Source organism: Euprymna scolopes, chromosome 11, assembly GCF_053919585.1.
Source record: "Euprymna scolopes isolate OS-2025 chromosome 11, ASM5391958v1, whole genome shotgun sequence".
Taxonomy (NCBI): Eukaryota; Metazoa; Mollusca; class Cephalopoda; order Sepiida; family Sepiolidae; genus Euprymna; species Euprymna scolopes.
This window is the reverse complement of record NC_136492.1, coordinates 116262019-116271034: the sequence shown is the minus strand read 5'-3', so window position 1 is coordinate 116271034 and position 9016 is coordinate 116262019. Positions and strand designations below refer to the sequence as shown.

The following is a 9016-nucleotide window of genomic DNA, read 5'->3' as shown; positions in this document are numbered from 1 at the left end:
GAAGGTGTGTGCGTTTGTGTATGTGTGGTGTTAGGCGTTGAGTGTGCTGTGTTCATTCTAGCGAATTCCTGTAATGTAATGTTACAATTTCCTTGAATTCTCCTCTAAGAACCATTAGTTATTATCGTGAAGATTTGCTGAGAAAAATCTGTAAAAAAAGAAATAAATAAAAGAGAAAATGAATCGCATCGAACTTCCCAAAGCCAAATCTTGTGATTGGTAAAACGATAATTTGCATATGAAAAACCTCCCTCACAGCTATTTATTTCTTTTTGGTCTTATTTCTGTTTTTGTTTTATGTCTTCTTCCTTTTGTGGCTTTCCCCTCCGCGCCAGCCCTATCCATCGCTACAGACAAACGCGCGTGCGTACGCGGTTCAGCCAACCCTTCCCCTTCAATCCTTCCCCGTCCCCCTCTACCCAAACCCAACGCATTTCCCTTCTCGAAGAACTCCATTACGCGTTATACTCCTTTCTATCTTCACTGCTCTCTCTTCTTTGTATTTATTTTATTTTATTCATCATATATATTATATTATTCCTTGCGTTACACTGGCTGTTCCATCGACATTTTTATGCACACACTCGTACATCGCATAGCCTGCTGCACAAATCTCTATACATCTGCAATGCTTTATTAACATCTCTCTCTTTCTTTCTTTTTCCCTCTCATTTCCCATTTTCCTACCTCGTCCTATATCCGTGTTGTTCCACCTTTACCTGCTCCTCCAACCAGAGCTACTTTCACTTCTTCCCCCTACCAGCCAAGCCGCCTTTTTCTGCCCCACCTCCACCTGGCAATAGTTCATTCGCCTTTCTTATTCTGTTAAACTCGTTTACCGATTCGTTCATTCCTTCGTTCACTCCTCCAAATAACAGCGATACGTCATTCGTCTGTCTTTTCTAATTCTTCCATCTCATTTCCACATCGCACTCCAAATTCTGTCTCAGTTCCAACCAATTCCTGCAATGATTTATAGACGCCATTTAATTCTGTCTTACATATATTATTGTATAGAGAAAGAGCATAAGCATTTTAGTCTCAAACGGTTTCTTTAAAGTGTTTGTCCTTGTATACAGTGACGTATTTGTGTGATCAAGTCCTTTCGTATATTATTTATTAATAAAATTTAATTGGAAATATTTCACATTGATTTCCTGGTAATATTACTCATTTAAAAGTTTTTAGTTTATACATTTACGACTTTTCTGTCTCAATTTTTAGTATATTCTTACTTTTTACTGATGTGTGTTTTTTATATGATTCTTATTCCCCGCATGATTTCCCTTTTTATATTATCGCCTAATTGCTTTTACGTTCTATTCTCTATTTGCTTATACGATAGAACCCCGGGGTACGGCATTAAAAAGTAGTTATATAATACAGTACAGTATATAATACACCTGTATATAATCAAAAAAGATATTGAATACGGGGAAAATACTATCCTTAACCAGTGTCCGGAAAAACATCGTAACCTTGCAAAATCGTAACCTAGGACCACCGTATCCCAGGGTTCTTATGTATACTATTTTTATTCATGTAGCGCTTCATTCATTAATTCTGTGTCTGTCTATCTCCCTTTAATTTTTCCTTCCTCCTGTTTCACAGTCATTCATATTTTTTTTACCTTTTTGTCTTGACAATTTCATTCTCGTTTTTTCCTCCTGGTGTTTTCCTTGTCATTATTTCTGTCATTCCCTCCATTTCCTTATTTTCCAAATTAGTTATTTTCCTATGAATTCATAATTTTTACTTGAATAATTTATTTTATGATTTCCTATTCATAAAAAGAAATACTTTTTTGTAGTCATCCTTTATTTCTCTCTCTCTCTCTCATTTTTCATTTAATTACCTAGGACTATTTTTTCAGTCTAATTACATATATTTTATCATTATAACATTTTACAAAGAAAATTGGAGTACAGTAGCACCAGGATATAAGATACTTGATTATAAGAAATACGGTTAGAAGAGAGATTTGCTTTTGCCCCAAATTAGACCCAGTGTCAATGTACAGTGTAACTCGGATAAAAGAACTTCGGCTATTAGTGTAACCCGGATATAAGAAAGTTGTATTGTCGAAACAGACGTCTCTTATATCCGGCTGACAGTGTATATACAGAATTATCAGAAAGTGTTGCTTACTATTGGTCATTCATTTTTTATTCGTTTTGGTTTTGATAATGTCAGTAATATTTTCTTGGATAATTATATTTTAATATGGATATCTTCACGTTATGTTGTGACACCTAATAAGCAGTTCTTAGTATTTTTTAAAAAAGGTTTCCCTTTTTTATTACCTCACTTAATTGTTGGTGTTGTATTAATCTTTAAAAAAACACTTCGTTGTTCAACAATGGTTTATCTGTCTGTATTTATAGACCTAATATTTTTAAAAAGATTACATCAATTATTTTTTGTATACCATTTTCTAATTCTCTTCTCTATTCTGTTTAGTGTTTTTTTCATTTTCTGGTTTGTGGTTTATTTTTACAAGAATTATTTGCCTTTGTTATTTTTTTCTATATATAAAGTTTACAATCAAATTTTGTTTGCTCTATTGTATGTTCTATCTCTAGGAATCTGTGTTATAGTAATTATTTTATGTTTCTGTTTTATTATTATTTTTTTATTATGGGTCATTTCTCTTTTTAATTTTTCTACATTTTACGCCCATACTTCCTATAATACATTGCTATTATTTTCACATTTCAGTTTTATTTTCCTCTACCTTTATCATGTATGCTTGTTTATATAGGAATATTATAGTATTACTAAAATTGCCAATTACAATTTCCAAACATCGTTCACTGAACATGACTGCTGTATTAGTTACGAACAGAGAAGTCGAACTGTTGTAAGTTGAAAGCTTGAATGTCTATATTACTTGCTGACTTACTTCCACACTGATAATTGCATGAAAAAAAAAACACACGCACAAACACACACAAACACAAACACACACACACACACATATATGTATATATATATATACACATATGTATAAAAATATATATGGATATATGAAACAGTATTTCATGAAGAACAACATATGGTTCCTAAAATTTACCTTAAGACTATTGTAATTCGAGAGCACAAGTTGATGCAGTGATTGCAGGTGATTAAATGACTTACATGTTATTAAATGACCATGTTAACCATTACCGGAGAAGTCATACAAGATGAACCATCATTATATTACCGTGCAAGGTTACATTTTTATCTTGGTACATGTGCCAGCGATATATTTCTTTGTGTTTTATTACAATAATTCAGTCAATAGGCTATTTACTTACAATCGTATAATCTACGCTAAAAATATGTCGACGAAAATGTAGGTCTGTAAATGCATAGAAATAATAACATTTCTATTATATAAAGTTTAGTATGTGTGGCTGCTTATAAATGTGTAGTAATAAGTTTATAAATGTATATGTGTATTGTTTTTAATGAACATGTATATGGTTTTAATGTATATGCATATGGTGTTTAATATATATATATATATATATTTATGTATATGTTTTACAAATGTATATACCTATTGTTATGAATGTGTGTATATATATATATAAGGTTAACGCAAATCTAATTAACAGATGTTTGTAAAGCTTAAACACAGCATTTGGACGCACGAGATTGAAAAGTGGGATAGACTTATTTGAATTTAACTTCATATAAAGATATTGGCTTGTGTTACATTTTTCTATAGTTTAAGGTTATTCCGTAATGTTATTAAAACGTATTGAATACAGATTACACAATATAATCCCAGTAAACATCGTTAGAGGTGTTTGTAAAAGAATATAGAATATAAGATGGACACACGTCTCATATAAAAGTAGGTATATTAACGAATTGTATAGATTATAATAAATGTGTTATACCTAATATTTAAGCATGCTATTTTACATGTCACAACCGTCTTACAGCAATTTGAAACGGTTTGTAGAATCGAGATTCTCGTTCAGATTTTTGACATAAAGTTAATTATAATTATATTACGATTGGGATTTGAAAAAACATAACATAAATGTTATGTACAAGTACGTTCTTCAGGATATAATTTACACAATCCTGGAATACACCTAGTATACACACTAACACTAACAAACACACATTATCTACACACACACATACACACACATATATATATATATGTATTTCTGTAGAAATATAGTTTCTTATATATATATATACTAATACTTATTTAAGAAGTTCAATGTAAGTACAGAACAATATAGAGAATAAATATCAATATAGAGAATATATAACATTATTTTCCAAAAATCATGATGTTAACCATCTTATAATTTATACCTTTAATTCAGTTTACTTGTACAATTCCTTACAGTATCTGTTCCGTAGCGCACAATCAATAACTTAATTATTATGTCAATCAGTAAATCTATTATGCCCTTTACTCATCAGAAGAAATAGCAACAATCAATCAGTCCAAATGAAACGAAGTGTCATTTGAAATAATTAAAATACGAAAATTGGAAGAGAAGCTGCATATACTTTATATATATATATATATATATATATATATATATATATAGAGAGAGAGAGAGAGAGAGAGAGATAGATAGAGAGAGAAAGACAGAGGCAGATAGACAAAGAGAGAGCCAGATAGAAAGAGTAAATGAGAGAGTGTTGGCAGATAGGCACATAGGGAAAGAAGAAACTAAACACAATGATCGAAAAGGATATAGATATACGTGTCAATCGATTAAAACCTACGAGCATTGATATTTTTCTGTCCCTTTTTCATTTTTGCTTATGAACATCCGCCATTTATTCCAGTCTGAAGGCCTTTCTTCTATCGATCCATTTCTGATATGAATAACCCTAATTAATCTGTCTTCTACTTACTATAATTCGTGTTTCCTTTATTTCTCGTCTCTTTTTTTATTTTCTTACCTGTTCTCTACGCATATATTCAGCGTTTGAATTTCTTTTCTGAATCGCAACCCAATCAATTAGTAACTGGATCACTACTGTTATGAAGCGAGTATGCAATTAGTTGGGGATATAGTTTGATGCATTTTAATTAATAATAATTTAATGTAAGGTTATAAAATATCAAGTGATTGAAATGAATAGATTACTTTATGTAAGATTTAATTCATCGAAAACTAATGTTTGTTTATATATTCAATAGGGTTTAGTCATTTTTCAAAAAAAACTCTCTCATAGAAAGAATTCTAAAAAAGATAGAAGGAAAAGGTTAACGAAATGTGGTTCGTTCATATAAGCCTTGAATCTTTTCGAGGTTGACAAGTGTTTTATTTACTGTAGAGGTTAGTTGTACCTAACTGCTGGTAGATGACCGTTTGTGTTTTAAATAGTGTATTTGATACAGTCCGTTTGTCTTGTAGTAAGGCTGAGTTGTTATAGGGATATATAACATTGACTGATGAATAATTCTGACGAAAACTACGTTATGATTAAAAAAAAAAACGATTGTTTATCTGTAACTATTTTACTCCAGCTTTCTCTCTATATACATCTGTTTATATCTATATCTATCTCACTATCTCCATATATATATATATATATATATATACATATATATATATATATATATATATATATATATATATATATATATATATATATATATATATATATACATATATATGTTTGTGTATGTTGATATTCTGGATTAGCCGTATCAAAAATCACGTGCCTCTTGAAAATTTATATTTCAAAATATACTTTGGATTGCTTAAATTCTGGAAGCATTATGTTGATGGAGGAAATTTAATATAAGGATATCAAAAATATCGCAGGCGAAATAAAGACATTAATGACATCTATCGACACACACACACACACATATATATATATATATATATATGCACGTGTCTATATGAAAGATACAAGCATACCTTCATTATAAATATGCGTGTTAGCTGATATTCGCTATATAATTGTATGCATGCGAAAATGCATTATGATTCGTGTAATAATACACACACGTTCCTGACTCTTATACATTAATATCTACAAGGATAACAGCGGTGAATTTATTTCAAAATGTTTATTGTTTTTTACAAGTCAATTCCCACTAATCAGAACCTGATGTTCAGTACAGGATGAGGATCAATGGGCGTCCAGTGATCGATGGGACAACAGCGTAATGATCAGTGATAGTGTCCATTGGTTAGTATTTGATTATTGAGAAGTAATGCTAAAAGAATGTTACATCAGAGTTGAAAATGTTCATAGCTGGAATGTAGCGTGTCGCTTGTGATATCAACAAACGCAATGTTCAATTGAAGACACTGTGTCTACATAATCTACGTTTACTATTAGACACAGAAAAGGAGAAGTGAAAATTGTTAGGGTGTACTTAGACGGTTGTCTCTTTGCGAATGTTTTGTAAGAAGAATCATATAAAAAAATGCTTGAATTTAAATTGTCCTATAACGTTGTACGGGTACCTTACAGTCGCAAAGTAGACAAATAATAGAACAGAACTTCGACTCGCTTTTTCTTTGTAACAAGAGTTTTTCTTCATTGTTGCAGCCGGAAGGTCACCTCACATCACGTGATGTTCTACGCAATTTTGTTCATGTCTCGACCTCTTTCGCGCGATTGATTTCTATCTTCTTTTTTATAGTCTTTTCTCTTTACCAGTGACGTCATTCCGCATGCATTCGCATATAACCGTCCAAGATATGTTGCAGTACAATTCCTGACTCTTTAAATTAAACCAATCATATTTTTCTATGTGAATTATTCCTGTTCCTCGAATTCTATCATATTATTGCTAGAATTGTTTCCTATTACCCTTTTCTTAGTTCTTCATTTTCTAAAAATTCTTTTCATCTAACCTTCTCTTTAATGTTTCAAAAAATCAAGCATCTATTTAATTGTTCGTTAATTATTTCGGGTTCTTTTTTCACAGCGTCTTCTATTCCATTGCTCTAATTTCTCGTCAACATTTTTTTAGTTGTTGTTAAGATCAGATATTGGTTTGGTGAAAGTGTTTCTCCGGAAGGAACTGGATTTGAACTTGACACATCCAGGTTTCAGTTTGTGTCGGTTATCCTCACATCGTATGAATCTGAAGATTCAATTGCTGGGATTTATTTCCGCGATATTTGACTAGTCAGAATATTTCTGAGAAGGAATCAGATAATTACGAAAGTAATCACGTGAATGTTGCTAACATCCAAAGTGAAAGTGATTTATTTTGGAACGAACTGGATTCGAACATGGGACAGGAAAAACGTGAGTCCGTGCCGCTTACAACTGGACCACCGTCACGTCCCAGTTGGTGATTGTAATATTTCTTTATTACGTTTTATTCCGTTGTTTTTTTTTACATTTTTTCTTTTTCCTTTTCTTCCTTTTTTCATTTGATAGTCTTCACTTTTATTTTTGTTCTTCTAATTTTCTTTTCCTACCTCTACTCCCAATATTATTTTCGATTAGTATTCCGCTTATACGCCAATCTTTCATTTTCTATGCATTCTATTTCTGTAAAGGGATATTTTCTTTATTTTTCCTCTCCTTTGGTCCTTATTGCACCTTTTCATTATTTTATATATGATCATAAGTCTCAAGTCCTGTTGTTGCTGTTATATTATTTTTTTCTCTCTCTTAGTTACTCCATTTTCTATTTACACTACTTACCCCCCTCTTTTCGTTCTACTACACTATGTTTTCTTCTTATTTGTTCTTCTGTTATATTTTCTTCTTATTATTTTCCCTTTTTCCTTCGTCTCATTAAAATGCTACCCCAATACCGCACCTCCACCACGACCGATAACACAATCAACACACACATACACTCTCTTTCACTCTCTCTCTCTCTCACTCTCTCTCTTTATTCTATGTCATTCTTCTTGCCAATATTTCCACTCCCCTATTCACTCTCTCGCACGTTCAATCAGTCGCTATAAACCACTCACTCTCTTATCGCAAATAACTGCTACTACAACTACCACCATCACCCAAACTACAACTACTACCATCACTCACTCTCTACTCTGACCCCACCATGTATACCGCACAACCACTACAACCACCGGCAAAACCACTACTATCACTATCACCCTCGAATGCATCGGCTGCTTTAGAATTTATTTCTTTCAATCGAGTTTTCAAATAAAATGTAAAATAAAAATGCTAATCATAATTTGAGGCTTGTGTTTGCATTGAATTCCATATCCCAGTTATCATTAGAAAGAATACACTTTTAACCTTTTAGAAAGAAGAAGTAAAAGGAGATTGAGAGGGGAAATGAGTGTTAGTAAGAGAGCGACAGAGAGAGAGAAAGAGAGGGGAACGAGAAAAGGGAGAGAGAGAGCGCCTTGGCACGTGACAGCCCAATAGAATAGTGTTTGCGCATGCCACCCTCCCTTCTCTATTGTCCCGTCTGTGAAAATCTATATACGGCGTTATTCAAAACCGCTGAAAAGAATTTGCCTCTATTATCTGAGCCTAGAAAATATATTGTTAGAAATTTGAAAAGAGACTTTTTCTTATTTAGTTGCATATTGTATCGCTGAAGAGCCATCCGTATTTTAGGTTAGGGAAACTCAGTTATATCTGATAGTGCGACCGTTGGGGGATGGACTACCGTTTTTCGCGCAAGTTGTGGTCTAGAGAGAAAACGAAGCACGGGCCTTTTTTTTGGCTGGAACATACGTGAATTATTATTACCCTTCTTATTACAATTTCATCGTAATATTACTAGCATTCTTGTCGTTTGCTGTATCATTCTTATCGTTAGTGTTAACAAACAAACTGACTATAGATATCTAGGTTGAAATCCCACTCATTCAACATATATACTATTTTAACACACGTATTGATGGCAGGTAAAATGCCTATATGCCTATTCTGACGTACGGCTTACGATAAACACACACACAAACACACAAACACACACACACATATATATATATATATATATATATATATATATATATATATATAATATGGATACGAGTAAAAAGAGATGTGTAGAAAAATTCCGCAGTGTCACCTTAGCAAT

General features: G+C 32.2%; 1 long non-coding RNA gene across 1 annotated transcript in view; it reads left to right on the top strand.

Moving 5' to 3' along the window:
• The first annotated feature begins 8569 nt into the window (after positions 1 to 8569).
• The window catches only part of LOC145288247 (uncharacterized), a 215351-nt gene continuing 214904 nt past the window's right edge, over positions 8570 to 9016 (top strand). The window contains exon 1 of the long non-coding RNA XR_013869276.1: positions 8570 to 8667. This is a non-coding gene — a long non-coding RNA (uncharacterized LOC145288247). The remainder of the gene's footprint in view (positions 8668 to 9016) is intronic.